Source organism: Protopterus annectens, chromosome 15.part0 (assembly GCF_019279795.1).
Source record: "Protopterus annectens isolate FY-2018-M chromosome 15.part0, PAN1.0, whole genome shotgun sequence".
NCBI lineage: Eukaryota > Metazoa > Chordata > Ceratodontiformes > Protopteridae > Protopterus > Protopterus annectens.
In genome coordinates, this window is record NC_056749.1 from 27,301,999 (window position 1) to 27,310,592 (window position 8,594).

General features: G+C 40.6%; 1 protein-coding gene and 1 long non-coding RNA gene across 2 annotated transcripts in view; one reads left to right on the forward strand and one right to left on the reverse strand.

The window, feature by feature from the left end:
• The window catches only part of LOC122790066, a 606,586-nt gene that overhangs the window by 244,106 nt on the left and 353,886 nt on the right, over positions 1-8,594 (forward strand). The window lies entirely within an intron of this gene.
• Positions 1-8,594, reverse strand: part of LOC122790068 — a 49,022-nt gene that overhangs the window by 33,581 nt on the left and 6,847 nt on the right. The window contains exon 2 of the long non-coding RNA XR_006362915.1: positions 5,327-5,413. This is a non-coding gene — a long non-coding RNA (uncharacterized LOC122790068). The remainder of the gene's footprint in view (positions 1-5,326; positions 5,414-8,594) is intronic.

Sequence of the window (8,594 nt, forward strand, 5' to 3'; positions counted from 1 at the left end):
AACATACCCAATTGTTGAAATCAATAATTTTCTGCTTGTACTGTGGTATCATTCTGGGTGATGGTAAAATGTTGCACAGGGCTAGGGTCGTAGCTGCCTGGGCTACATAATCCAAGAGCTACTCCATGTCTCTTTTCATGTAGTCCAGGGAGGTACGTCTCAGGTCATTCATACCCACATGTACAATGACAGAGTCATATTTGTACCTATTGTTGAAAGACCTGAGTGTGTACGTTATGTGGCAGATCCTGGCACCTGACAGTCAGCTGACTGTTACTTTCTCCTTATTCAACCTAGTGAGTGGGACATCAGTGTGCCTCATTATCGAGTCACCTCTGACTAGTGTGCTGGGCATGCTGTTTTGCCTTAGGGGTTTGGTTGAGTGGCACACTGTTTAGGACAGTTATGTGTCTCATGATTAGTGTTGAGGTGGTCGAGTGCATTTCTGTCTTGGAAGTCTCTGCTGTTTGGGTAGATTTTTATTGAGACCCTCCGTGAAGGTGGGTGTGTGGTTTGTGTTTTTATGTGAAGGCAATGCTGGTGTGTGTTCTGGAGGGCTATGTGTTCCATGTGGTGTGGTGCAAGTGTTGACCTCCTCTTGACCAGCTATTCCAGTCTTAGCTGGAGAGTGCATGGCTTCTAATTTGGTTATATAAGTGCATCTCTCACAAGTCTGAGTGTTGGGAGGTAAGAGGACAGGGCTGTCAGTGTACATGAGGCAGTTGCTAAATTGCCTCAGGATGCCCAAGTTTACCAGGCTAACAGGAGAAAGCACAGGGAACTGACCTTTAGACATGCCTGGAGGGGTGGGCATTAATAATAAATACTGGAGCTGTTTCCTTGTAGAACATTTAGTGCTGGTAGCACTTGTGTGCTACAATAATTGCTACAAGAAGTCTGATAAAGTGCTAGACTAATAAGCTAGTAAAAGTGCAGGAGAGGAGAGAACTAGCAGATCTAATGGAAAAATTGAAGAGCAGACTTTGGCACCTTTTAGAAGCTTATAAACAGTCCTGGATACAGAAAATCTGTATCTGGAATAGACTAGTTACAGGAAAGGCAGGAAAGGGGAAAACGTGGGCTTTTAGACCAGAAAGTTGAAGGAGATGGAAAAAGCTGCCGGAATGGCCAATAAACTACAGTTTCTGGGCCAGAAATCACTCCTCTTGTGGTAGATAGGCTACCTAGTGCTTACCACTCAATTTTTTTTTATTTTGTTCTTTAAGTAGCTACTAGGTGTCCAAAGGAAGCCCAGCATAAAGATGTGTGTGATGGAAAGGGAATGCAGGAGCTGAAGCTTTTCATCTTATAGGTTCATAGGTTCATACTAGGCTATCTGCCCTAGGGCATTTATAAGCCTAGCCAGAGTGTGTTTGGCTTTCGCCACCCATTTTAAATTAATTTTGCTATGCCCTTTTTCGAGGTTAGTATACTGTGCCTCTGTCTAACAGTGACACAGAAGTGATACCCGGGGTAAACCTAAGATCTCCCATCCACTCATCAAGATTCCTCTTGAAGAAAGTCATTGAGGGACTCTGCCTAACCTGGACTTGGATTTTATTCCAGAGTGAAGGGAGCCTCTGGGTTATGAATCTGTCCCTCCAGCATGTCCTATTTATTTCAGTGCTGAGGTTCAAGTCTCTCAAGCACGTAGCTCGATGGGATTTGGATTTTCTGAGGTGCAGCATGTCCATTAATTCCGGGTTGGATATGGCTTTATATGTCAGGCACAGATCGCCTCTGAGCAGGCGGTATGCCACTGAGTAGAGCTGGGGTTTCTTTAACCGGGCAACATATGGCATCTGTTTGAGCCCTTTGATCCTCTTGGTGAGGTACTTTTGGGGTCTTTCCAGTTGCTGCAGGTGTCTGGTAAGGTACATCCCAAAAGGGGCATTGTACTCAATTATGGGCCTGATGAGGGATGAGTAAAGAGGCACGATGACCTCCCCTGATCTAGATGTGAATCCCTTCATGATTAGGTGGGCTATATAAAATGTTTTTCTAACCATTTTGGCCATGTGGTTGTCAAATGAGAGATTGCTATCAACTTGGGTCCCCAGGTCCCTAATTACTTCTTCTGTACTTAATGGATTACCACCTATGTGGTAATTTGTGGGCACTTTGTTTTTGCCAAATGGGATGACTATACACTTTTTGGCATTTAGCTTGAGGCCATGGCTCTGGCACCAGTTGTCTGTTTCTATGAGGCCCTTTTGGAGGATGCTTGTGTCGGCTGGAGAGTCTATTATGGCGCCCAGTTTGCAGTCATCTGTGAACATGGTCAGCCAAAGTCCTTCCGTGTTTGCCTGTACCTCCGAGAAATATATACCGAACAAGAGAGGTCCCAGGACTGAACCTTGTGGGATGCCACTTGTAACTGGTTTGGAGTCTGACATGGCTCCAGCAATTCTAACCATGTGGGTTCTGTCCTTGAGCCAGTTTGCAACCCATCTAGTGACATAGTGGTTTATATTTAAGTTGGTGAGCTTATCTATAATGCCCGAGTGGGGTATTGTATCGAAGGCTTTTGCGAGGTCCAGGTAGGCTGTGTGGACCACCTTCCCCTCGTCAATGGTCTTGGTGACTGTTTCAAAGAATTTGACCATGTTTAAGAGGCAGGATCTGCCCTTAACAAAGCCGAACTGGGTAAGATCCAGTGTCTGTAGGTCCCCAATATCTTTATTTATGAGGTCCATGATGATCCTTTCCATAGCTTTGCAGACCAAGATAGTCAGGCTTATGGGGCGATAGTTTCCAGGATCCGTTGAGGCACCACCTTTGTGGAGAGGGACCACTGTTGCTGTACACCACTCTTTGAGTACATATCCTGTAGTAAGGCTGAGATTGAACAGTAGTTTTATGTTTGGGTTTAGCTCTTCCTGGAGTTCATGTAGGACGCAGCCCAGGACAAAGTCTGGTCCCATTGATGCTGTGTTTTTTGCTTTGGAGAGGGCGGCTCTTACCTGGGCATCTGAGATGTCAGGGGGGCAGCACTCTGCTGGGATAGATATTCGCCCTTTTGGTGGGGAGGGGTGGGGGAGAAGTTTGCGCTGAACCTGTCAGCTAGGATGTTGGCAATGTCTGTGGGTTTGGTGTATTTTTTGTCATTTTGGACTAATTCTGAGCATATCTGGGAATTCCTACCCAGGTTCCTAACATAACTAAAGAAAGCCTTGTGATTATCTTTAGTGTCCTGTGCAATTGTTCTCTCGAAGCTGGCCTTAGACGATTTTATGAGTGCCCATAGTTTTTTGCTAATAGTGATCAGAGATGCCTTCCCTTTTTGGGAATTTGCTCTATCATGTAGTAGCTTCCTCCTTCTATTGTATAGTTTGTTTATGACTGGGGTCCACCAGACAGGACATCTGCCTTTGGAGGATTGGGTCTTGGTTTTATTTGGGATTGCATGATCCATGCATTCCTGAAGGTGTTCATAAAATGCGTTTATAAAGGATTCTGTGGTCTGGGCCGTATTTTCCACAGGCCTGGGTCACCTCGGTTTTGAGGAGTGTGAAATTTGCTTTAGAGTTTTTCACTGTGGTTTTCTGGGCAGGGGGTGGGGTCGGGATGTGAATATCCAGTGAGATTAGTTTATGGTCTGATCTTGCCAGTGAGGGATACACTTCTGATCTGGAGCATAGAGTCCCCATGTTTACATATTAAAAGAGATGGGGAGATGAAATGGGTGCAAAGAAACATGCTAGATAGATGAGATACGGTCAGATGGGGTATGTGAAATGTTTATATCAGTTCTACTGCAACACACTATTTAGGTATCACTTTCTCAGCTACTTTAAGAGCTAGAAAAACAGCCAATACCATATTTTTATCTGGCAATTGAAGAATGTCAAATACTTCAAGCCATTTTTTTTCTATTCTCTGCTCTGTTAATAAAATTGCAAAAAAGTCTTAGCGCAAATTAAACAATGTCCTAAGTAATATGGCCTGATTGATAACATGATTCACAGAACATTGAAGTGCATTCAGTGCCCACCTTTCACTAAATGACTCTGTCTTAGGAGATATGGACAATATAGAATGAACTAGAGGCTCCTTTCTTGTCCTAAATAAAGCTTTTGATTTGTTTCTCTTTGAAGTAACAATGTACAGTATTGGAAAAAGTAAAATAGAGTACTTCAAAATGATTTTGAGACAGAGCTTTTAGACTTGTTATTAACTATCATTACTCATCCATACAGAATGTCAAAAAAGAGAGTCTCAAACGTTTCTGTTAGAGCTGCTGTTGCTTTCAGTATTCACGGATGCCCTACACATCAAAATGGTGGTTCATTTAATATGCTCACATGTTCTTTTGATCCTCTTATAAGGACTGTGATAAAATTGAGAGACAGGTCATTACTGTGCCTGGTGGGGTTCAGACAGAATCTGTAATGGCCTACAAGTATCCAGGTGTTTAGCTGGATACTTCCCTCATTTAGTCACTGGACATTAGCAAAATTGCTGAACTATTGCCAAGGCTACAACTGCTCTGGAATCTTCAAATGAAATAGTTAAATCTCCACTAAATAGAAGCCATGGAAAATCTACTCAAAAGGTATGTTCTTTGGAGATATGAATATATGGCAGTTTTTGTGGGTCATCCTAGAACTTATGAAGCAAGCAGCAGATGGTTTAGAACTAATTTAATTTCATGACTGGTGTCCTCCTACAGAACATCACTATAGGAGTCTGACCAAAGTTTGACGCTTACTTAATTGCTCTAGAGCCAAATCTGTCATCAGCACTCCAGCTTGAAGGATATGAAGTGCGATATGACTGAGCTCTCCTTGAATGTTCTTGCATCTGGTAAATAGATTGTATTGAATGGTATCCTGGCATCACCATGAATAATGCTACAATATAAGCATAAGCCGTAAAGTAATTGACTTAAACAAATGGCTCAGAAATTGGTGCCATTCTGGAGGGGTTCTAAGAATGTCACATTAGAAAAAGATTGTTGACATCCTGGGTCTACCTCAAAAGAACAAAATTTCAGAACATTGCACCTCTGATCATCGAAGACTAAACGATCGCAGTTTTGAAATATCGAACCTACAAAAAAAATAAATAAATTAAACTAAAACTCCTTATTTCATGTTTTTACAGGGAGAAACCCCCCTGCACCCTGCACACCCCCTGCTACTTAAATATACCAATTCCGAGATCACACTACAGTGAAGAGAATGATAAAGCTCCCATTCTGCACTGTACAGTGATCTCCATTCACAAGGCTTGATATTTCAAAACTTTAATCATCTGGTCTTCACAGATCAGTTTTTCGATAATCTGAACTTTCGATCCTTTGAAGGGGACCTGATATCCGTACCTGCTTCACGAAGTTTGGCCAGTACTTCTCTCCATGTGGCTTTGATTGGCAAAGTCATTCTGAAATTCCATAGTCAGTCTCCTAAACCTGCCAATCAAACAAAGTTTCATCAAACTAGTATTAATGTAGCATTGTTTGACATTAGACAAACAAAAAGTTGCCTGCCCTAGAAACCTTCGTGACTCTTCAAAATGTTGATATTTGAATAGTTACAGAAATGTGGTAATAGTGTAAAGGCAACACACCCTATCTACCTAGCTTTAATGCAGACACTCATTTAGATCCTCCACCAAGGATGACTAAGCTCCTAGTGGGGGTATATCTCTATTTACTCACAACCCCATCACCACAGGAATAATTAAATAAGACAATGAGCTAAAACTTCTACATCATAGGGTAGCTATACATAAGTCCATCTATTACGTCACTGCTAACTCCAGAATGCACCCTCCATGCTGTCTGCTGCCTATGACATCTATTTTACTAAACTACAGTCCCTAACTATTGAATCTACCTTACTAAACTACAGTCCATAACCATTGAAGCTACCTTAGTAAACTACAGTCTCTAACCATCAGAATTTACTTTACTAAACTACAGTCCCTAACTATTGAATCTTCCTTACTAACCTACAGTCCCTAAACATTGAAGCTACCTTAGTAAACTACAGTCTCTAACCATCGGAATTTACTTTACTAATCTATAGTCCCTAACCATTGAAGCTACCTTATTAAACTACAGTTCCTAACTATTGAATCGTCCTTACTAAACTACAGTCCCTAAACATTGAAGCTACCTTAGTAAACTACAGTCCCTAACCATCGGAATTTACTTTACTAAACTACAGTCCCTAACCACTGAAGCTACCTTATTAAACTACAGTTCCTAACTATTGAATCTCCCTTACTAAACTACAGTCCCTAAACATTGAAGCTACCTTAGTAAACTACAGTCCCTAACCATCGGAATTTACTTTAATAAACGACAGTCCTAACCATTGAAGCTACTTTATTAAACTACAGTCCCTAACTATTGAATCTTCCTTACTAAACTACAGTCCCTAAACATTGAAGCTACCTTAGTAAACTACAATCCCTAACCATCGGAATTTACTTTACTAAACTACAGTCCTAACTATTGAAGCTACCTTATTAAACTACAGTCCCTAACAATTGAATCTTCCTTACTAAACTACAGTCCCTAAACATTGAAGCTACCTCATGAAAATACAGTCCCTAATCATTGAAATCTACTTTACTAAACTACAGTCTCTAACAATCAAATCTACCTTACTAAACTACAGTCCATAACCATCAAATCTACCTTACTATACCACAGACTCTGGCCATTGAATCTACCGTACCAAAGTACAGAGCCTAACCATCGAATCTACCTTACTAAACTACTGTCCCTAACCATTAAAGCTACCTTATTAAACTACAGTCCCTAAACATCAAAATCTACCCTACTAAACTACAGTCCCTAACAATCAAATTTACCTTATTAAACTACAGTCCTTAGCCATCGGAATCTACCTTACTAAATTACAGTATCTAATCATCGAATCTACCTTACTAAACTACAGCCCTAACCATCAGATCTGCCTTACTAATTTACAGTTCACCTTACTAAACTACAGTCCCTAAGCATCAAATCAATTTTACTAAAGTACAATCCCCAACCATTGACTCTACCTTACTAAATTAGTCCCTAACCATCAAAATCAACCTTACTAAACTACAGTCCTTAACCATCAAATCTGCCTAATTAAACTACAGACACTAACCACCGAACCTACCTAACTAAATCAAAGTCCCCAACCATTGAAGCTACCTTACTAATCTACACACCCTGACCACTGCAGTTACCTTACTAACCTACAGTCCCTAACCATCAAATCTATCTTACTAAACTAGTCTTTAACCATTGAATCTACCTTCCTAAACTACAGTCTCTAACCATCAAATCTACCTTACTAAACTACTGTCCCTAACCATCGGAATCTACTTTACTAAACTACAGTCCTTAACCATCGAAATCAACCTTACCAAACTATAGTCCCTAACTACTGAATCTATCTTACTAAAGTACAACCCCAACCATCAAATCTATCTTATCAAAATACAGTCCCTAACCATCAACTCTGTCTTACTGTACTACTGACCATGACCATGAAATATACCTTACTAAATTACACCCCTAACCATCAGATCTATCTTAGCAAACTACAGTCATTAACTATCAAAAACTACCTTATTAAACTGCAGTTCCTAACCATCAAATCTGTCTTACTAAACTACAGTCCATAACCATCAAATCTACCTTACTATACCACAGACTCTGACCATTGAATCTACCTTACCAAACTACAGAGCCTAACCATCGAATCTACCTTACTAAACTACTGTTCCTAACCATTGAAGCTGCCTTACTTAACTACAGTCCCTACCCATCAATTCTACCTTACTAAATTACAGAGCCTAACCATCAAATCTACCTTACTAAACTACAGAACTTAATCATTGCAGCTGCCTTACTAATCTACAGTCCCTAACTATTGGAATCTACCTTACTAAAGTACAGTCCCTGAGCACTGAATCTACTTTACTAATCTACAGTCCCTAACCATCGGAATCTACCTTACTAAAGTACAGTCCCTGACCATTGAATCTACCTTACTAAACTACAGTCCTAACTATAGAACCTACTTAACTAAGCTACAGTCCCTAAGCATCAGAATCTACCTTATTAAACTACAGTCCCTGACCATTGAATCTGCCTTATTAAACTACAGTCCCTAACCATCGAATCTACCTTACTAAACTACAGTCCCTAACCATCAAACCTACTTACAGTCTCTAACCATCGAATCTACCTTATTAAACCACAGTCCCTGACCATCAGAATCTACCTTACTAAACGATGGTCCCTAACCATTGAATTTACCACAATCTTTCTGTAATATTTTAATAACTAAACTGGAAAATATACACAACAAACACAAATATGCACAACAGTTCTTGAATGTTTTCAATGCAAACACTCATGAATAAACAGCATCCTCCTGTATTACCTCATCACTGGTCATACCTCAGTATCATGATACTCTCCATAAGAACTCAGCTCCAGATGTGCTCAAATCCTGCAGTCTTCAGGGATTTCTCCAACGCTGACCTCCTAGTACCAGCTGGCTACCTAAGGTATTTTAAGGGCTCCCTACCCTAAGAGGACAACATAGCTAAAATGGTTGCTTGTAGCACTGCTTTCT